Here is a 23,180-nt window from a genome sequence, read left to right on the forward strand (position 1 = left end):
TAACTATAGTTACCATGCTTCACATTAGATCTCTAGATATATTCATCTTATATATAACTGCAACTTTATATCTTTGACCAAGGACCATTTCCTTCATTTCCCGATTCCTAGTAACCACTATTCTACTCTTTGCTTCTACATATTTGATTTTTTTAGATTCTCACCAATAAGTGAGATCATGTAGTTTGTTGTTGTCTGTGTTTGGCTTATATCACTTAGTATAATGTCTTCCAGATTCATGCATGTTGTAAATGGTAGGATCTCTTTCTTTTTTAAGGCTGAACAATTTCCCATTGTATATATAGACCGAAATTTCTTTATCCATTCATCTGTTGACAGACACTGGGATATTTCTATATCTTGGCTGTTGTGAATAATGTTGGAATAAACATGGGAGCACAGCTATTTCTCTGAGGTATTGTTTTCATTTCATTTGGATATATACCAGAAGAGAGATTGCTGGATTATATGGTAGTTATATTTTTAGATGTTTTTTTTGGGGGGGGGGGGAACTTCTATACTGTTTTCCATAATGGCTATACCAATTTATGCCCCCACCAATGGTGCCCAGAGTTCCATTTCTCCACATCCTAGCCAATTCTTGTTATTTATTGTCTTTTTTTTTAATAGCTATCCTAACTATTGTGAAGTGATATCTCATTGTGGTTTTGATTTATATTTCCCTAATTAATGATGTTGGAGACTTTTTCATATACCAATTGACCATTTGCATGTCTTTTTGAGAAAAAATCTGTTCAGGTCATTGCCCACTTTTAAAAAAAGATTTATTTATTTATTCATTCATTCATTCATGACAGACACACAGAAAGAGGCAGAGAGACAGAGGGAGAAGGGAGAAACAGGCTCCTTGCAGGGAGCCCAATGTGGGACTCGATCCTCTGACCAGATTCACGCCCTGAGCCAAAGGCAGATGCTCAACCACTGAGCCACCCAAGTGTCCCAAGATCTTTGCTCACTTTTCATTGGTTGTTTGCTATTGAGTTGTATGAGTTCCTTTTATATTTTGGATATTAACTTCTTATCAGATACATAGTTTACAAACAATTCCTCTCTTTCAGGAGGTTGTCTTTTCTTTTCTTTTTAAGATTTTATTGATTTATTTATTTGAGAAAGAAAGAGAGAGAGAGCAAGAGGAGAAAAGAGAGAGAAGGATAAGCAGGCTCCATCTTGAATGTAGAGCCCAGCGCAGGGCTAAATCTCACAATCCTGAGATCATGACCTGAGCCAAAATCAAGCATCAGATGTTTAATGACTGAACCACCCAGGCACCCAGGTTGCCTTTTCATTTTATGAATTGGTTTCCTTTACCATATAGAAGCTTGTTAGTTTGATTTAGTCTCACTTATTTATTTGTGCTTTTGGTCGTATTCAAAAAATCATTGCCAAGATTGATGTCAAGGAGCATTTCCCTGTGTTTTTTTCTAGGAGTTTTATAGCTGTACGTGTTACATTTAAGTTTTTAATTCATTTTGAGTTGATATTTGTGTATCATGTAAGATATTGGTCCAATTTCCTTTTTTTTTTTTTTTTAAAGAAGGCCTCACATCCAACATGGACCCTAATACAGGGCTTGATCTTATGATCCTGAGATAAATAACCAACTGAGACACCCAGGCACTCCCATCCCATTTCATTCTTAATTCCCCCTTTCTTTTCCTTTCATTCCCTAGATGATGCTAGAAAGAGATTCTGCTTTCTATGGCTCCTCACAGTTATTTTCTGATCTCTGTCTTATCATTTATAGGAAGAATATAATATAAACTCCCTCTTTCCTTTTTTGGGGGGTGATGAGTTTTCATTTATTAGTTGACTTATGTTTGAAATTGAGATGCTTATAAATATGCAGGATACTTATCGGTTATGTATAGAGTATAAATAAAATTTATGTTCTAAAGAGTAAATATAGCTAGAAGCCTGGTTTCATAAAATTGTGCCAATAACTAGCTATAATGGGTAGCCCCGGTGGCTCAGCGGTTTAGTGCTGCCTTCGGCCAGGGCCTGATCCAGAAGACCTGGGATCGAGCCCCACGTCGGGCTCCTGCATGGAGCCTGCTTCTCCCTCTGCCTGTGTCTCTGCCTCTCTCTCTCTCTCAGTGTCTCTCATGAATAAATAAATAAAATCTTAAAAAAAAAACTAGCTATAGGATGTTGAATATTGCACATATCCTCAGTGGAATTCACTATCATTACTGGATAATGATTTTCAAGAGTTCTTATATATAAGAATTCCACTATTTCATTCACATTCCAGGGAATGAACATTTGTCATCAAGACATCTCTAAAAATTAAGCATTCATTACACTGGATTAGAGGAATGTTGTAGGAGTAAGTCAGCATAGATTACCGGCTACATGCCACTGAAATAAGTAATCATTGAGAGAATTTATATTATATACTTTAAGTGACACTAGAAAGAAATATTAGTGTGTTCTTACAGAAAGAATAAAACAATGTAAAACAAAGCTGAAGTATAATTCTGAATTTAAAAAAATCACTTTTTTTCTTGTGCTGCAAACTTACCATCTATTATTAATTCCTTATGACTAATGCTTTTAGTATATATATTTTGAAAGTTGTGAAGGCTATGTAGCTCTACCTGGTAAGTGTATACTTGGTCACAAAGCAACCTTAAACTGATTGGAAAGCATTTAAATCTGAGTATGAACTCTGATCAGAGTAGAATGATGGAAAAAGGTCATACTAAAAGGATTTTACTTTGCTTGGGAATGACTCAAATGTCATATTCAGACAAAGACATGCAACTCTCTTAAATCTCAATATACTCTCAGATTATTATAATTATAAATGTAAGTATTTTACACATATTTTATTATAATATATAATTATATACTATCCACAATACAGTATATATAATGCATTATATAATATATAATGATGTGATAATATATAATAAAAATAATATACACACATGTGGACTTTTAATAATATAATAATGTAATATAATGTACACACATATAGAGAGGGACTCTTTAATAGCAGTCAGGGGTCACCTGAGTGGCATAATGAGTTCAGCATGCAATTCTTGGTTTCAGCTCAGGTCTGATGTCAGGGTCATGAGATCAAGCCCCACATGGAGCCCAGGTGGGCTCTATGCTCTCACAGACTCTACTAGAGTTTCTCTCTCCCTCTCCTTTGTCCCTCCCCCTATGCATGCCCGTTTTTCTCTCTCTCTCTCTCTCTTTCTCTCTCTCTCTCTCTCAAATAAGTAAATCTTAAAAAATTAAAAACAGAGTGAGTAGTGGAACAATTCTGCATTTTTAAAATCTAAAATCACTTCCTTGTGTGGTAAGATCACTAAGTGATAGATAAAAGTATATTGTTACAGGGAAGATCACAAAATCCATCATTAGTTTCCCCACTATAGGTGTGTTTACTTACTTGTGAGAAAGCTGCAAAAATGCTACAGTTCATGTACACAAATAGTCTAAGTGCTTTGTTTCTTTGAGGTTCTACAACACACAGACTTCTTTGCTGGTTGAAGTTGAGGTATAAACTTCACTCATAATGCTCACTTATTTAAAAAACTTACCATTAGAAAGCTAAATTCTCCCCATAGCCATATACAATGGCATGAACTAAAGGCTGACTCCAATTCTCTTTTTTCTGGCATTTTACTCTGGAGATACCTGTTTGACCATCTCCACTCCTAAGAGACCCCATGAAGGAAGTCAACATTTTCACCCTGCACTTTGAGCTTCATCTCAAAGCACAGCTTTTGTGTTTACACTGTTTTGAATTTTTCATTTTCCATGTACCAGCTATAATTTATTTTTTATTATTTTATGATTATTAGACTTTTATTAGATATTATTTTGTTTTTGAATCAAGATATTTTGTAAATTTAATCTTTAAAAATCATCATTGTAGTTTTATCTTTATATATATATTTTTTTAAAATTTTATTTTTAAGTTATCTCCACACTCAACATGGAGCTTGAACTTACAACCATGAGATCAAGAGTTACTGGTTCTACTGACTGAGCCAGCCAGGCACCCTTTTTACATCTTATTTTGCCTAATTATGCTATATGAAAGTTCTTAACACTTGCTTTGGCATTTTACATTATTATTATTCTCTTACAATGTTGAACTTATTAGATTGATGTTTTATTATTTGTTACAAGTAATGAATAGATAAGAATATCTTATTATTAACTAAAGTCTGTGTTTTATTTATTTTTCCTTAGTTTCTACTTGGTCTTTTTGTGTTCCAGGATTCCATCCAAATTAACACAACATGTTTAATTATTATATCTCTATAGGCTCCTTTTGACTATTAAAGTTTCTCAAACTTTCATTTTTTGTTTGTTTTTGTTTTTTGAACTTTGTTTTGTATTGTTTTTTGGATAGTCTTGAGAGTTTTGAGGAGTCCTGCTTGGGTATTTTGTAGAATGTCCTTTCACTTGCACTTATCTGATGTTTTTCCCATGATTTGACTGGTATTGCAGGTTTTGGGGAAGAAGACCACAGAGTAAAATGTGTCTTCTGAGAAGTTTTGAGGAATTAGACAAATTTTCCTAATGTGAAGTAAAGTCATTTTTAAAAATAATGGCACACAATAGACACATACACAAATTGTTAGCCAATATTAATATGACTGCATCCTTAACTTAAAAAGAAGAATATGCAATGGGAGAGATTATGAAAAAATGCAAATGATACAAGCTATGGAGTGAAGTAGAGATTTATGCTGCTGGAGCCAACCACACATCAAGTGATCTTCACTTCTGAGGGCACTCAAACTGGGGGCACAATGCAGCTAAATTTGCTCTCATAAAAGAGAAAAAAGGTAACAAAAACCAAAGCAGAAACATTAAAAGATAGTTCTCATAAAATTGAAATCTGGCCATTCAAATGCATGTAAGTTGGAGGATGCCCAGAAATATATACCCATATGTCCTTATTACTGCCCTGAGAAGCAGATCATAATGTGCAAAAGTTAAAATTCTGCTATAGGTATTCTGTGTGTGGCTTCAAAGGGGAAAAGGGAAAATGCAAAGGAAGAAAAAATTTGAAGATTAGCATTTCCCTTAGTGAAAATCATTATGTTACTGTATCTGCCCTTATTTTCTTACAATATTTTCATTTGTTTGTTTTCTGTGGAGTAGTTTAATAGCTTATTTTGCTTCTTTAGCAGCCTCTAACTTTATACTAAGGAATTCAGAAGATTAAAGAAAAATACTAATGCTTGTATAATTAAAACAATATGCAGCTTTAGTAAGATGAAACTGGTTTTATTCACTTTTTATCATGAAGCATTCTTTATTAACAGACACCTCTACACTACTGTTTTTTTTTCTTGCTAACTTTTTTATTTTATTTTATTTTATTATTTTATTTTATTTTATTTTATTTTAATTTTATTTTATTAATAATAATTTTATTTTTTATTGGTGTTCAATTTGCCAACATACAGAATAACACCCAGTGCTCATCCCGTCAAGTGCTCCCCTCAGTGCCCGTCACCCTTTCACCCCCACATCCCACCCTCCTCCCCTGCCACCACCCCTAGTTCGTTTCCCAGAGTTAAGAGTCTTCATGTTCTGTTTCCCTTTCTGATATTTCCCACACATTTCTTCTCCCTTCCCTTCTATTCCCTTTCACTATTATTTATATTCCCCAAATGAATGAGAACATATAACGTTTGTCCTTCTCTGATTGACTTACTTCACTCAGCATAATACCTTCCAGTTCCATCCACGTTGAAGCAAATGGTGGGTATTTGTCATTTCTAATGGCTGAACACTACTGTTTTGTGAAGGAAAGTGGATTTTCATGACAATGGCTCTAATGTTCTGTAAATTTTGGGTATATAGTCTTTTCCCCTTATTTGCAGTTTTGTTTTCCATACTTTCAGTTACTCACAGCCAACTGTGATCCAGAAGCAGATGATCCTTCTTTTTTTTTTTTTTTTTGATCCTTCTTATGACGTATTGTCAGAAGGTCAATAGTTGCCTAACCCTATGTCACCATGCTTACATCATTCACTTCTCTTCATTTCATCACACAGGCTTTTAATAATCTTATACCATCACAAGAAGGGTAAATAGCATACAGTAACATATTTTGAGAGAGAGAAGTCACATTCACATAAATTATATTACAGTATATTGTTTAATTACTCTATTTTATTATTATTTATTGTTAATCTTACTGTGCCTAATTTATAAATTAAACTTTATCATAGGTATGTATGTATAGAAAAAAAAAACAGTCTGTGTAGAGTTGGGTACTACCCATGGTTTCAGACATCTATTGAGGGTCTTAGAATGTATCACCATCAATAAGAGTCCCTACATCTTATTAAAAATATACTTTAAAATTTTGCTGTTGCTTATAGCAAAAGAAGATATATTAAAAGATAAAGCAATCAGACATAAATAGTATTTATTTAGATATCATCGTTGGTATTTTTCTAGATTAGACGTCCTCATTTTGAAACGATGGAGTGATTGTTTTTTTTTTTTTAAGATTTTATTTATTTATTTATGAGAGACACACAGAGATTGAGAGAGGGATAAAGACATAGGCAGAGAGAGAAGAAGGCTCCATGCAGGGAGCCCAATGTGGGACTCGATCCAGGGATTCCGAGATCTGGGCTGAAGGCAGATGCTCAACCACTGAGCCACCCAGGCATCCAGATGGAGTGACTTCTTAAGAGACATGTGGATTAGTGAGATGGAGAGGTCATATTTACAAGCAGATAGTAACCAATAAAAAAAAAAAAAACAATAAAAAAAGATAGTAACCAATAATTTACTGGAAATAATATCCAGCTTGCATCATAAAATCCCCGTATGAATAATCACATTAAGTGCTGATTATATTTATATCATTATCTTTTATGGTATTTTCAATGGTAAAAATCAAATACAGGAATATGATAATTTTATATGTGAAATACTTGATTTACTAGAATATCTGTTTTTTTCAATCTGATAATAAAGTGTAAGATCTTGGATTGGACATCATGCATATCATAACAAAATCAACAAAATTTTGATATGTGACAATGTGCTATCTGTGCCCTGCACACCAGTCCTAAAAATATCTTGACTGACTGATGGAGAGCCACCTCCTGCATTTCCTTGAATGGTTTATAAGTACATTATAGAGCTAATTCACAAATTCTCAGAAGTGAAGTAAAGCTCTTTCTCTACTTTTCATAGTCTCTACAATTCACTTCTGACGGGGGTTTGAAAACTAAGTCAGTTGTTTACTGATGGATACTAAGATAGGAGCTCTTAATACAATAGGAGCTTTTGATGCATTGTAGACCAATACATTCAGGAATAAAACTTAGAGGCTCTTTTTACGCTGCTTATACTAATCCTTAATCCTCAACTACATTGCTTAGCATTTCACATGACTTATCCTAGTACACTTTAAGTTCTTACAATGGATATTTATTGCAATAAGAAACCTAGTATCTATTCAATTTCTCTGCAAATAGTATTTGATTTCCTCCCTGAGATCACCATTTCCTTTTTTAAAAAATTAAAGTATAATTAGCATATTGTATTATATTAGTTTCTGTCCAATATAATGATTCGACAGTTCTACATATTTCTCAAAGCTCATCATGTTAAGTGCACTCTTAATCCCTGTTATCTATCTCACCCATACCCCACCCCACCCTGCTCTCTGGCAACCACCAGTTGTTGCCTATATTTAAGAGTCAGTTTATCTCTCTTTTTCTGCATTTGTTCATTTGTTTTGTTTCTAAAATTTTATATGACAGTGGGATCATATGGTATTTGTCTCTGTCAGACTTATTTCACTTAGTAATATGCCTTAAATGTCTATCTATGTTGTTTCAAATAACAAGATATCATTCTTTTTAAATAGTATTAAATATTGAAGTAATATTCCACTGTATGTATATATATGTCTTCTTTATCCGTTCATCTGTGGATGGACACTTGGGTTGCTTCTGTATCTTGGCTATTATAAATAATGCTGCAATAAACATAGGGCACATATAACTTTTCAAATTTGTGTTTTCATATTCCTTGGGAAAATACTAGTAGTGGAATTACTGAATCATATGATACTTCTAATTTTAATCTTTTGAAGAACTTTCACACTGTTTTGCATAGTGGATGTACCAATTTGTATTTCTACCAATAGTGCATGAGAGTTCTTTTATCTTCATGTCCTCACCAACACTTGTTATTTATTGTATTTTTTTATTCTAACCATTTTGACCTTGTGGCTTTGATTTGCATTTCCCTGATGAGTAATGATGTTGAGCATCTTATCATGTCTGTTGGTCACCTCGATGTCTTCTTTGGAAAAATGTCTATTCAAGTTCTCTGCTCATTTTTAATCAGATTATTTGGAGGTTTTTTGGTGTCAAGTTGTAGACATTCTTTATGTTTAGATACTAACCTCTTCTTGAACTTCTGATTTGCAAGTATCGTCTCCCATTCAGTAGGCTACCTTTTAGTTTCATCAATGGTTTTGTTCACTGTGCAAAAGCTTTTTATTTTGGTGCAATTCCAATAGTTTATTTTTGTTTTTGTTTCCGTAGCTGAAGGAAATGTATCTAAAAAAAATATTTCTATGGCTGATGTCAAAGAAATTACTGCCCATGTTTTCTTCTAGGGGTTTTATGATTTCAGATCTCACATTTAGGGCTTTAATCCATTTCAAGTTTACTTTTGTGTTTGATGTAAGAGAGTTTTCTAGTTTCATTCTTTTGTGCATAGCTGTCTGATTTTTTCAGTAGCATTTGTTGAAGAGACTGTCTTTTCCCCATTGTATATTCTTGCATCCTTTGTTGTAGATTAAGTGACCATATAAGTGTGGGTTCTTTCTGCACTCTCTTCTATTCCAAAGATCTATGTGTCTATTCTGTGCTAGTGTTTTGATTACTAGTGCTTTGTAGTATATATTGAAATTTGAAGCTTCCAGCTTTGTTCTTCTTTCTCAAGATTGCTTTGGCTATTTGGGATCTTTTGTGGGAGACCATCCTTTTTTCACTTAGTTCATCCAGGTGATTCATTTTTTTATTTATTTATTTATTTTTTTTTATTGGTGTTCAATTTACTAACATACAGAATAACACCCAGTGCCCGTCACCCATTCACTCCCATCCCCCGCCCTCCTCCCCTTCTACCACCCCTAGTTCGTTTCCCAGAGTTAGCAGTCTTTATGTTCTGTCTCCCTTTCTGATATTTCCCACACATTTCTTCTCCCTTCCCTTATTTTCCCTTTCACTATTATTTATATTCCCCAAATGAATGAGAACATATAATGTTTGTCCTTCTCCGACTGACTTACTTCACTCAGCATAATACCCTCCAGCATCCAGGTGATTCATTAAGTATTAATCACATGGACGATTCGTTAAGTATTAATTTTCCCTCTACAAACGCACACATATTCATGTTTAGGTATATGATGTAGCTCTATCAATAAGATGTTTTTTTCATTTCAAAGTTTGTGACAATTGGGTCCAATAGGATCAATGTCCAAAGTTGTCAAGATGAATCTATGTGGAGAATCATGTGTCAACAGTAAGAAAGAGAGAGTCTCATTCTCTAATAATGATTGCTAACTATAAAGATAATAGAAGTCCACAGTTGCCAGAAGTCCTCAAATGCCTGAGAATCAAGCCAGCACAGATGAAAGTCAGGAGCAAGAAACTTCTTATTTGAACTATTTGACATTGAACTTCTGGATCTCAAGCAATACCTGAGTCAGTCATGTCTTTAAACTTGTGCTTTTATATCTTCAACCGGAAGGATCCCAATACAGCGGTAGTGAAAGGTGAAGATGCAGTTGACAACTTTTTATACATGCACTTGTCTAAATTAAGTAGGTAGAAGACAGTGCAAGTCCAGAGATTCCAAGTTGTTAGAATGACAGTACATTTTACATGGAGGCAAATGGGCAGAGTAACCTTTTTTACCTGTTGTATCTGGGAGCTTATACTCTTAAGGCATTTATCAAGTAAATATAGTTGTTGCAGCTTTCTTTGCCAATTGTCTTTAAATAAGGTTTTACTAAAATATAGAAAACCTTCGGTTGAACCTGGCCCATATGAAAGCAGATGGAAAACAAACAGCTTTACTAATGTTATACTGACAATCTCAGTGGAATTCACTGGAATGGAGTTTTCTAATTATGAATTTTTCAACATTTCAATCTAATAATGGATGAAGAGGGGAGTCTGGCTGGCTCAATTGGAAGAATGTGGAACTCTTGATCTCAGGGATATGAATTTGAGTCCTATGTTGGGGGTAGAAATTGCTTAGAAATATATATTAAAAACTTAAAATGGATGGAGAAAACATAAATATGTTAAGAGAAAATATGCAGTAAAATTCAAAGCTTGGAGAAGCCTGGCCACACCATAAATATTTTTTTCACTTTCCTTCTAGCCTGACAAAAAGTAACTCTTAAGTTCCTTAAAATGGCCATCCCCTGAGAAAGATTTCCCATCCTAGGATATTGCTTCTCATTATTCTGAGGTAGGGGACAAAGAGGAGGACATTAAACCTGGCTGCCAATAGTCCACTATCAACCTAAGGGCTTGAGTTATATAGTCATGTATGTGGGCCTGTATGAAACACAATTCATTAGCTTATTTCATAATTAATAACATTTTTGTGCTAGGGTAGATACTGATGTGGTAAAGCTGTCATGAATTCTAAATACCTCTTAAGATATATATTCTGAAGGCCCTACATACACTTAAGATTATTTCTTCCTTTGAGTCCTGATTCAAATGCTCACTGTGGGTTACTGAAAAACCTAGCTGTATTGTCAAAATTTATTTCTAAATAGTTATAAAATGTCTATTTTAGACATGAAAGTGTCTCCCTTCCTCAAATCCAAAGTAATTAAACAAACATAGTGGTGATTAGTAAATCCCAAGGGACTACCCATCTGACCCACACAATTCATCGTACTTCCCTCTATGATGTAGTGGTTTTTTCGAGCTACCGCCTTGGCCATAGGATGGAGATATTGCAACTCTGGCTTAAATATAAAATTCTTGCTTATCAGAGAAATGCAATCTAGATGGACATGTTTTCAATTGGCTGATACAGAAGTGGTATATGACACACTTATGATATTATTGATTTGATATTTCCTATGACTGTGTGCTCATTCTTAACATGGTAAGCAAATTCTTTTCACAAGAGTGATAATATTTTGGCTGTGTTTCAAATCTGGGCAAGACATCATGAGTGTTCAATCTACCACTCATCTTTCTTTAAACTCCTACTGAGCTAAATGGGAGTTTTGTACTTTAGCAAGCAGTGAATTAGGTTTCCAGTGATGTGAAGAGAAGAGGGCAGACAGTTCCAGATGGCTAGTGCCACAGAAGCTAAGGGTCAATGTTTGCAGAGGAAGGAGTGGGCGCAATATACAATCTCAATTATTAAAAGTCAGTAGACAGGAAAACAACCAAAACGGTAACAGATGAATGAAATGACTCTGTTGGCATGAGCAAATACTGTAAACTTTTTCAAAGCTCCCAAGGGCAAATGCATTATTAGTAGATTTGTATCTATTAGGAGCATGCCATGGGCTTAAGCTGCTATGGGTTTATCTTTACTCTTTTTTTTTTTTTTTCATTTTCTATTTTTAAAAAGTTGAAGCAGCAGGGCTTCATAGTTAACACACCTTTCATTATTTGAAAATAATGATTCTATAAGAGCATTGGTTTTCAGTTCACCTGGATGTAATTACTTCCCTTTCTATTTTTCCTAATTATACTATACTGCATTAATATAGTTAGAATAGAACCAATACATTTTTCTTTCCAGAGGAACTGAAATTATCATACATTGCTTGCAGCCTTTTTTTCCCCTTTGAATAGTTATAGTGCAATAGATATCAGCTTTGTTTCCTGCATTCTATTGTTAATGCCTCATGCAGGATTCATGCCTGATTATCTCAATTTAGTGTTTTTAATTTAACACAAACATTAGCAAGAAGGACCAATTCACCAAACCTAATGACTGGTCATAATGCAGTACAATAAAATGTAACTTTTTACATCATTTTTAATGCAAAATTCATCTCAAACACATTTTAAAGTTAAATGACATCATTATAGAGTTAAGTTCATCTCATAGTATCATTTATTAATAAATAACAGCTGAGAGAGAAATTAACTTAGCTGCAAACCAGTCAAAAGAAAGGTTTATGGGAAATGTACTTCATTGGGTAGTGAGAGACTCCTGAGGAAGAAAAAAGAATAAAATCCTTGAGATGTCTGGGAGCCATGCTTGGGAGCTTTATGAGAAAGGTTTTAGTGTGTGTTTGCTTCATGCACTCTTCATTGCTTTGTGAACTTGGGTAAAATACTTAATTGTCTGTAACCTAGGTTTGCCTAGGCGTTAAATTAGGACAGAGCACAGGTTTAGAAAGGACGGCCGCTTCTATTAAAAGGAAGTGAATTGCTCTGCTTTGGGAAAACTGTTTTTCACCTTTCCTGGGCATTAAGGCTCAAGTAGGAATAACTATATTCAAAACTTTAAAAAATAAGATGGATATCCAAAAAAGGAGCAGCATAACCCTTCATCTGCAAAACTAAACAAAACACAAAACCTGTGTTCTATATCTCATGGATATATATTCCTGGACATGAAGTACGCCCTTAAAAAATTAATTTCATTGATCATTAAACACTAGAATAATTTCCTTCTCATAATATTAATATTAGAAATCTTTGTGAATTTCAGAAATTCAGAATGTTATTCTACTGTTCACTAAGTTATTTGAATGAAATTGGCACTTGTGCCCAGGCCAAAGGACTTTATGATAAAAGTGAACGACAATGTTGGGAAGATTTAAAGTTTTATTCTTAAAATATAGTTTATGTGTCAGAATAAGTAAAAGATATTGCTTATATTTTTCAAGCTGTCATAATGGGGGAAATCGCCATGGTGCAAAAATAAATCAAAGAAGACTTCTTTCCTAGCCAGCCTCCATTACCACTGTCTTTTGTGAACTCACCTGTCTCTAATCACAATTAAATTCTATTTTCTCACCTGTGAAATTAAAGGAATGGTCTGAATACGAGTCACAGATTCAAATACCCACAGGGATCCAACAGGTAATTTAAGTTAATTAAATGTATCAGGTAACTATTTCAGCAAACTGAAGAGTGAATATTCCTTCTAAAAATAGTCTTCTGCAATTATTTCCATGTAAGAATTTGGGCCGGTACAGCAACTTTTCCATTTTTTACATGTGTCTAGTAACTTTTTTTTTAACTTCAACTAAATAATTTTAAATATTAGTCCAAATGTTTTAAAGAGGCAATATAAAACATTTATACAAATGTTGCAAAGTTAGACTAAAGCCACCAGTTTTTAAATACTATAATAGATAATTTTTTAATTTTTCCTAACAATCTGTGATTTTATATTTTTGTAATATCAGAATAATATAAATAAATGAAATTTTCATGCTAAATGAGGAAAGGTGGAGTGTAGCTCTTCTTTTACATTACCATCACAAGCCTGGACGATCAGTGATTATTTCACCCAGAGAAAAATAAGCTTCTCAAGGTCTTTAATGGTGAGTATAGTTAATAAGAAACACATGTATTTAAAATATGAATGTCATATTTCTTATTTAAAAAGAAAGATAATGAGCACATAAGACACTTGTGCTCTTATTAGCATTTCCTATCCTTACACTCCAATCTCACTGCTTAGCCAATTATAATCAGAAATTTGCTCAGTGATCATTGAAATAGCTTGAAAGTAGTTTGATGGCTTGTGTCATAAATTTAACATGGACTGTTATGTTCATCTTCAATGTAGTGATCTTTCTCCCACAATGATCAAGCACTCAACACATGACAAGCTCTCACCTAAATCACTCTGAGGTATGTTATCAGTGTGAGCTTGTCTCTCGTTGCCTTAGATATATAAACTCTCTCTAAAAATTGTAAGACCACAGATACAAAATGTTGAATTAATCTAAATCTCAGGTTTTTGGCTACCATTTGTCTAGGTAAAGACCTTCATTTATTCACTTAAAAAAATATATTTGGCTTCTTTCATCCATAGACCCAATTCCATCCCCATTCACATGTACAACCTATTTTGGTCCATATAAGATAAGGCCTGAGGTACTTAAATAGTCAAAAGATGTAGTATTGAATAATATTTTACTTTCATAACCAGTATTATATCTTGAATCATATTTTGCTTATATGAGTTAAATAACTCAGCAGTAAACTTTGCTTCTTATTGTTCTACACACATCCAGTTGTTTTTTTTTTGTTGTTGTTGTTGTTTTTACTGCTGAAAGAGTATTTCATTTTATATATTGAGCACATTATTTTAATCCTTATTCCTATTTATAAACATTTATTTCAAATTCTTGCTAACTCTTTCAGTACTGTGATAAACATTTCAATAGGAGATAAGTTTCTTTTTAAGTTTCTTCAGGACATAAATGCAACTGAACACAGCTAGAATGTATAGAATTCATAATAATGTCAATAAATATTTTCAAATTTATCTCCAGGTGATTCAACTCACAAGGAAAGGAAAAGTATTCTCAAATATCCATCTCGTTGCAGATATTTAGAGTTACCGAACTTTATTTCTATTAATCTTACAGAACTGAAATTCTTTTTTTTTTTTTTAGATTTTATTTATGTATTCATGATAGACACAGAGAAAGAAGCAGAGACACAGGCAAAGGGAGAAGCAGGCTCCCTGAGGGGAGCTGGATGTAGGACTCAGACCCCAGACCCCAGGGTCACGTCCTGAGCTAAAGGCAGATGCTCAACCACTGAGCCACCCAGGCATACCATGGAACTGAAATTCAATTGTGTTGCTTAAATTTGTATTGCTATAACTTTAAGAACATTATTAAATAACTTTTCTTATACTTATCTTCCATTTATTGGCCACTAATATCTTTTGCACATTTTTCTAAAATATTTATCTTTTTAAAATTTTGTTTTCAGGATTAAATGTATGTTATCTTAATGTATTGTTATTTTAGATATTGCAACTCTTATTTCCCAGACCATTACCAATGATTATCAGAATAATAATAGAATATTAAACACTTAATGCTCATAAATTTAACTTATGTGAAATAGACACAATTTTTGAAAGACACAATCTATCAATGATTATTTCAAAACTTAGATAATCCAAATATTCCTACATCTATTTTAAAAATGCATTTGTATTTAGATGTCTTCCAAACAAAAAACTTATGCCCAGATGCTCATCTTCCAAACACGTTAGAAATAATAATACCAACTCTACACAAACTCTTCTAAAAAACAGAAAGATATAACACTTTTTATGATACCAACATTTCCCTAATTCCAAAACTGAAAGATATTTCCAGAAAATTACAGACTGATATTTTAATTAATATAAATGTAAATGTAAATATATATATATATTTATATACATATATAAATGTAAAAATCTCCAACAAAATATTTATAATTTTAACAATTGTTAAGAGGATAAAACATCACAACCTGAGATTATACTGGAAATACAGAGTTGGTTTGACATTTTAAAATTAATCAATGTAATTTACCATATCAACACACTAAAAAAGAATTACGATGTTAACATCTCCATAGATGAGAAAAGAGCATTTGGGAAATTTGTACATTCTTACACTCACATATACAGATATACACAAGTTCTTAGCAAACTGAAAATAAGGTAGAATTTCCTCAGTGTAATAAAGGCCACTTATAATAAGCTTATGTCTAACATATGATAGAGAAAGAATGAAATCTTCTCTCTACATAGGGAGCAAAGATCGTACTATTTAGTATTGTACTAATGGTCTTAGCCAATGCAGTGGGGTAAGAAAAATCAGCAAAAGTCATATAGATTTGAAGGAGGAAATAAAATTGTCTCTAGTTTCACGTATACAATATAGTGATTTGACACTTCCATTTCAACACATGGTCCTCATCATGTGTGCTCTTTAATACCCATCACGTACTTACTTCATCCATCCACCCACATCTCCCCTCTGGAAACCACCATTTTGTTCTTTATAATTAAGTCTGTCTTTTGATTTGTCTCTTTCTCTCTCTCTCTCTCTCTTTCCCCCTTTGCTTGTTTGCTTTGTTTCTTAAATTCCACATAGGAATGAAATCATATGGTGTTGGTCTGTCTCTGACTGACTTTTTTCAGTTAGCATTATACTTTCTATTTCCATCCATGTTGTTGCAAATGGCAAGATTTCATTTTTTATGGCTGAATAATATTCCTCTGTGTGCATGTGTGCATGTATATATATACATACATTTTCTTTATCCATTCATCAATCAGGAGACATGGGCTGCTTCTGTATCTTGGCTATTGTAAACTGAATTTTTAAAAATATTTATTTACTTATTTTAAAGAGAGAGAGCGAGATTGTGGGGGAGGAGCAGAGGGAGAGGGAGAGAAAGAGGAGCAGACCCATCCCGAGTGTGGAGCTTGACACAGCAACACAGGGCTAGATCTTACAAACCTGAGATCCTGACCTGAGCGAAGATCAAGAGTCAGATGTTTAACCTACTGAGCTACCCAGGCACCCCTGTAAACCACATTTTCAAAAAATGACAAATTTTTAAAATTAAAAAAAAAGAAGATGCATCACCAAAGGAGTTATATTGGTGGCAGATAAGCTTATATAAACAATGTCATGAAGTCATTGGGGATGTGGAAATTGAAACCACAGTGAGGTACCACTACCATTTCTTACAATGTTTCAAAGAAAATTAAAATAACAATAGTAGTAGTAGCAGCAGTGGTAGTAGTAGTAGTAGTAGTAGTAGTAGTAGTAGTAGTAATAAACTACATGCTATTGAGGCTGCAGAGAAACTGACCCCTCTTGTGTTGGTGGTAGACACACCAAATAGTACAGCCACGGTTTGCCAGTTTCTTATATATGTAATCATAAATTTACCATGCTAATCCCAATCCTAAGTATTGTCCATATAAAATGAAAATTCATGTTACTAAAAATGCTGTATACTAATATCTATATTAGTTTCATTAAGTAACATCAAAACAGGAAACAGTTTTATTTTAATCTATTGCAAAATTCTTATTACCTAAATTTGAGAACTGATACAATGTTACCCTTTCCTCTTTACTTGGAGTTGGTATGATTTTTCTGATTTTCTAATTCTTTAATAGATATGGGATAGACATAACTCAAGAGAATGAAGAAAAAATAAAAGAAAGTGACTCAAATGTAAATAATTATTTTAGAGGCTATTAGTTTGTGGGTTTTTTTCTTTTTTCCTCTCCTTAGGCTGACATTCATCTGTCCTTGATCACACACACACACATACACACATTGCAGCTATACTACAAACACTTATACCTGACCTTCTCTCTCTCTTCTTTTTGTCACAGCTTTTGAATGCTATCTAGGGTGGACTTTTGTGCCCAGATATCCGAAGACATATTTTTATATCTAAAAAAAGTATTGTCAATTGGCTCTTAGGTTGTGGTATGGCTGTGAGCCCAGAAAAATGTTTTGAATAGAAAGACTAGGTTCAAGTTTCATCTCTGGATTTATCCATATAACCTCATTATGTAGGGATATAAATACAATTAAATAAGAAGATCAATTCAAGGACACTTTATTAACTATCATACTTTTAGCAGTATTATTAATGGGGACTTTTCTAACATTATATACATACTGAATATAATTAAATTTGTCTTTCAACTTTAATTTATCTTTCAATCCTACCTTTCTAAAACCACAAGAAAACAGTTCTGTTAAGAGATACATTCAGAAAAAAAATCTACATTCAGAAAATATATTTTATGTGACATTTATGACAGGTAAACTAGGAACTGAAACAATATGTGTTTAACACTTGGATAGAATAGCATCTTTCTACTTTGATAGAGATGTAGAAAATATACCAAGACCCAGTATTCAGAAACCTTCTTTTTTTTTAAGCTGAAAAAAAATTTATTCACAACCTAATTTCAATGATTTAAGCATACAGCTATTCCTATATGCTTTTTAAAAAAAAAAGTTTTTAATTCCAATTAGTTAATATGCAATGTAATATTAGTTTCAGGTGTACAGTTCAGTGACTCAACACTTCATATACCACTCGGTGCTCATCAGAAGTATCCTCCTTGGGCAGCCCAAGTGGCTCAGCAGTTTAGTGCCGCCTTCAGCCCAGGGCATGATCCTGGGGACCTGGGATCAAGTCCCACATTGGGCTCCCCGCGGGGAGTCTGCTTCTCCCTCTGCCTGTGTCTCTGCCTCTCTTTCTCTCGGTGTACACACTCTCATGAATAAATAAATAAAATCTTAAAAAAAAAAGTACCCTCCTTAATCCCCATCACCTATATCACCCATCCCTCCACCCACCTTCCTTCTGGTAACCAGCAGTTTGCTCTCTAGAGTTAAAAGTCCGTTTCTTGTTCTGTTCCTCTGTCTTTCTTTTTCCCTTTGCTTGTCTTCTGTCCTATACTTTGTGGCCATAAATTCCTGATATAGGTGCACAAAGGCATATACCACAAGCAAGCATTTTAGTATTCTTTTCCTTCTAAACTCTTAGGTAGTTTTTCTACCTTACATGAGTGATGCAGAGTTTAAGGATTCCTGTTATTAATGCAGCAGAGTCACTAGTCAGCCCTTGTACCTCCTCCTTTCACAGGACACAGTATAATATTTTGACTTTATATTTTAATACTCTACTGCTAAAATAGGAGCAAGGGAAGGGCACTGCAAGAATTCCCAGAGAAAATAATTTCTCTCTAAATCTGAGAGAAACTCTGTTCTATATTGCTGCAGCCAGGCCACCCCAGGGCAATAATTTGGGTGGTAGCTGCAGGGCAACTTTATAACTACAGCATTATTGAATAAACCCAGTATGTCATGTAGAGTCAATAGTTTGAAAACTCTTTCTTCTGAAGGCCAGAAACCATCATCTTTATTTAATAATGTCCTTATCTCTGATCATAACCCCTATCAGCTCTTGTCCTTAGTGATGTCATGAGTTGGGGCAAAATGAACTTGGGGAAGATGTGAAAGTGTAGATTTAAATGTCAGCTAGTGGCCAAAGATTATGTTATGGGGTGTAAATTTAATTTTCCCTCCATGTGGACAAAAATCGCCATATTTACCAAAGAAATTTATGGACTACACTGATTTTATCAAATAATATTACAAGACAAGGACAGTACCTGAGAGTTTCATAATTCTTATTAGCCTAAGGGATTGTCTTTTAGTAATAGCCATAAAGATAAAGAATTTAAAAGCATATTATGAATTTCTAACTACTTGAAAGATTATTCAAGCATTCAACAAGCACTTTTTAAAAGAAATGCATATATTTAAAATGGACTCCTGTCATAAATATTTAGAGTACACATTTACATTTTTTTAATGTCAGTGGCTGATACTGTTCCCCACTAAGACTGCCTCATTTTGCTTCTTATGCTGTCCTACTTACTTGGCAATGATGTCAGTCATGATTGGACTAGTGGCTTGAAGCCACAGAATTTAAATTATTTGAATTAAATCCTGTGATTGCATTTGTTCTCCTGGCAATTGAGTTTTATCACCACAGGAATGGTCTTGGAAATTTTTATCTATTTGACTAAGTGTGGACTGTGGAGCAATATAACAAAATTACCCATAGATGCAACAGGGGGAAACAAAGATAAATATTACATAGCAGAAGGGCAAACAGATTATTCTCATAGTTCATGGATATAATGTATATTTTATTAGATAAAATGTGATTTAAATATATTTCCTAAACCATGTTAGTTCTGTTTTTCTCATCATGGCTGATTATAAATGAAAAAAAAATCACGAAATGTAGTGTATAGAGGTAACTTAAATTTATTCAGGGTTTTTTTTCTTTATTATTTTAGGAACTTTAAAGTGGTACTGGGTAGGTTTTCAGAGAACCATATTGATGGAAAGCATTTCTCAACCTGATCAAGACCATCTATGAAAAATCTCCATCAAATGTCATACTCAGCAGTATAATGAATTAATAGCAAAAGGCCTCATAATCTTAAAAACAGCAATATTTAACTGACTATCATGGGGGAAAGAAGCATTTTGGGAAACAAGCCATTGGAACAAAGTCAAATAATAAAGGTGCACCTTTCTGAAAAGCCCAAGTAGAGGAGTCAAGGAAAAAGAGTTGAAAAGTCTTCAAATATTCCAAGGAGTTTAATTAAGGACTAAAAAGAGTCCACTGTGTTTGTCAATGAGACTGTCATTGGTAATAACACCCAGAAGAGTTTCAGTAGATGAAGCAAACAAATATAATTTACACAAACTGAGAAGTAAATGCAAAGTATCCAAAGCAGTTAAAGTATGTTCTTCTGGATATCTTGATCAAAGGAGATATGTAGAGTGATAGAGTGAAACATGATCTTTGAAACTGATTTTTAAAACGAGTGATTTGATGTAGCTAAGTATATGACATGAAAAAAGATAATTTTATGCCTGATAGACTGTTTTCTATAAAAAAAGTAAGAGATACATGCATCTACTAAATAAAAGAAGAAGAATAAAATAAAATAAGTCTATAGTGGTTTTTCTCAATAAAATAAATAAAAGAAGTCTATAGTGGTTTAAGGAATTAAAGAGAATGTTATATATTTAAAAATTATTTTAACAACTTATTTATTCTGACATTTAATTCTCAGAACCTTTATGTGGCCTGATTTATTTTCACTATGTTGATTTTTTAAAAGAGTTATAAATATACAATAGCGTGCAACAAATTAAAAGTTTTGAGGAAAATCTATTATGGTTGAAATTAGAAGAGACGTTTTTAAATAGGAATGAATAACATTATATTTCTTATAGGTGAAGTTTTGGGGAGATGAAAGAATTGAATTAGAAGCATAAGTCACTACAAAAGTATTTCTGTGATAAATCAGTTTAGATTTTCATTTCTAGAACTGCTAGCCAGGAAGAATGATCAGAAATCATTCATTGTGTGTAATCACTCATCAGTGACACAGTATCTATTATTTGATGAAATTTAAAAATCTCTCTTCCTTCCTGTTTGAAAATATACGCTAAGACAGGTTGAAAGATGTCATTATTGTATTTTGATAAAGCCTTAGCAAAGTAAAAGAGGAAGAAAAGTGAGAGTAGGAAAAGTATCTCTTCTCAGAGTAAATTTAGTTTTGTATCTTCATTTTTTAATCTGTAAAGAATGTATATCAAATGAAATACATATATATCAAATATATCTTGAAAATATATTTTGTAGGATAATGAGATAAGGATACCTTCAGACTTATTTATTGCCAATAAATCTCCAAAGTGGATTTACCAGTTTGTACTCCTGTGACCTTTTTAAATGTTGCTTTTATATCATGTCTTTGTCAATATTTAATATGGCCCAATTTTTAATATTTTATTTAACAATATACAGTGGTTATAAATTATACTGCATTAGGACAGCAATTTGCATTTTGGATACATAATGATATTGAACATATTTTCAAATTATTATTGATAATTTGTGTTACCTCTTTTGTGAAAGGCTTATTCATGTATCACATCCATTTTGGTATTGCTTGATCTATAGTTTTTAATGACTTTTAAAAGTTTGTTATATCATGTGGATATTAATGTGGTGCAACTATGTTCTCTCAATTTGTAACTTTTAATTTTTATGGTGTGCTTTGATAAACACAGATGTTTAATTTTTATATAGAATTTAGAAGTGTTTTCTTTTTAGGCAGTGGGCCTGAAAACTGCTTGCAAATTAGTAATTACTAAGGAACTGTTAAAAAATACTCTGTAGGCCCCAACCCAGATAAATAACTTTAAAGTTATATCTGTTTTATTAGTCTTTCCAATACAAAATGTTTTGCTTTATTGATCCTTTATATTAGAAGATATACTTTATTTAATTGGCTTCTCTTACCAAGTTATCTTCCTACTACTACTTTCTTCATATTTTCTTTTCCAGCCCTGAGCTGGTTGTTTAATTCATTAAATTTTACCTTCTTTTGTAAGCTACTATAATTATTTGAAGTTACCACTGGACTCTACATATGTAAGGTACGTTTATCCCACAATTATTGATACATTAAATTTTAATTATTGTTCAAATAGAGGTATTCTTAAAGTTTAATTATATCTCCCTTTATCCATTAGTAATGAAATTTGCTTTTCATTATTAAGTATGTGAATCATTTGAGACATATTACTAATCTGAATTGCCTGCATGGTTTTAGGTATTTTCATTTGTTTTTTTTATATTCTGACTTATCTGAAATTTAACCATTAAATCCCCCCCCCCTTTTTTTTTTTTTTAATTTGATGAAGTCCAAAGCATCAACTTCATTATTAGTAGCATTAATTTTGGGTATAAATTGGTGTGAAAGCCAAATAAGTCAGCTAGCAGAACCCCAGACTATAACAAATTATGGACATATTCTGTTAACTCTGTGAAAAACGAGCACACAATGTATGCTGTCACTGGACAGGCTGGTTCCTCAGAGAAAGAAAAATGATGGAGTTGAGCCAAGCATGTTATCTTCCTGTATTTCTCAAACAGGCCTGCCATTCCACCTTCCCATTAAGCTCTTTTGACAGAAAGGAATTAGCAGCCGTTGAGAAGAAATGTTACCTGATAATTTTGCCTATATTTTGTTCTTAACTTATTGGATAAAACCTTTATGACCAAGGATGTGACTTTACCTTTTCAGGGTTAAGGCCAACAGTCTATGGAACCAGCCCAGCTTGCACATTCATACACTTCAACATTCCTCACTCCTCTCTTAGGCGTTATTCTGAAGCTAGTAATAGGAATTTAGATACTGCCCTATAAAATTCAATGTGAGTCAGAACAGTATATTCATTAACTCAAATACAAACCATGCTTACTTTCCACAATCTAAATGTAAGCCCATTTCTATTTTTCATGCCAAATTATGTACAGCTACATTGTCCATAATAGCATATGAGATATTCTCCAATATGACTGTAAGACATACAAAGACTTGAAGGAACTCCAATGATAAAAGAGAAAGATTTTGAAAAAATCTTTTTGAAAAAAAGAGAAAGATTTTGAAAATGTGCTCCTGGCAGCCCCAGTGGTTTAGCCGGTTTAGCGCCGCCTTCAGCCCAGCGTGTAATCTGGAGACCTGGGATCAAG

General features: G+C 33.2%; 1 long non-coding RNA gene across 3 annotated transcripts in view; it reads left to right on the top strand.

The window, feature by feature from the left end:
• Positions 1-20,506, top strand: part of LOC144282958 (uncharacterized) — a 52,393-nt gene extending 31,887 nt beyond the window's left edge. For all 3 annotated transcript variants that reach the window (XR_013351367.1, XR_013351366.1, XR_013351365.1), the window contains 2 exons: positions 13,837-13,901; positions 19,918-20,506. This is a non-coding gene — a long non-coding RNA (uncharacterized LOC144282958). The remainder of the gene's footprint in view (positions 1-13,836; positions 13,902-19,917) is intronic.
• The last annotated feature ends 2,674 nt before the right edge of the window (positions 20,507-23,180 follow it).

The sequence above is a fragment of the Canis aureus genome, chromosome 14 (genome assembly GCF_053574225.1).
Source record: "Canis aureus isolate CA01 chromosome 14, VMU_Caureus_v.1.0, whole genome shotgun sequence".
NCBI classification, from domain to species: Eukaryota; Metazoa; Chordata; class Mammalia; order Carnivora; family Canidae; genus Canis; species Canis aureus.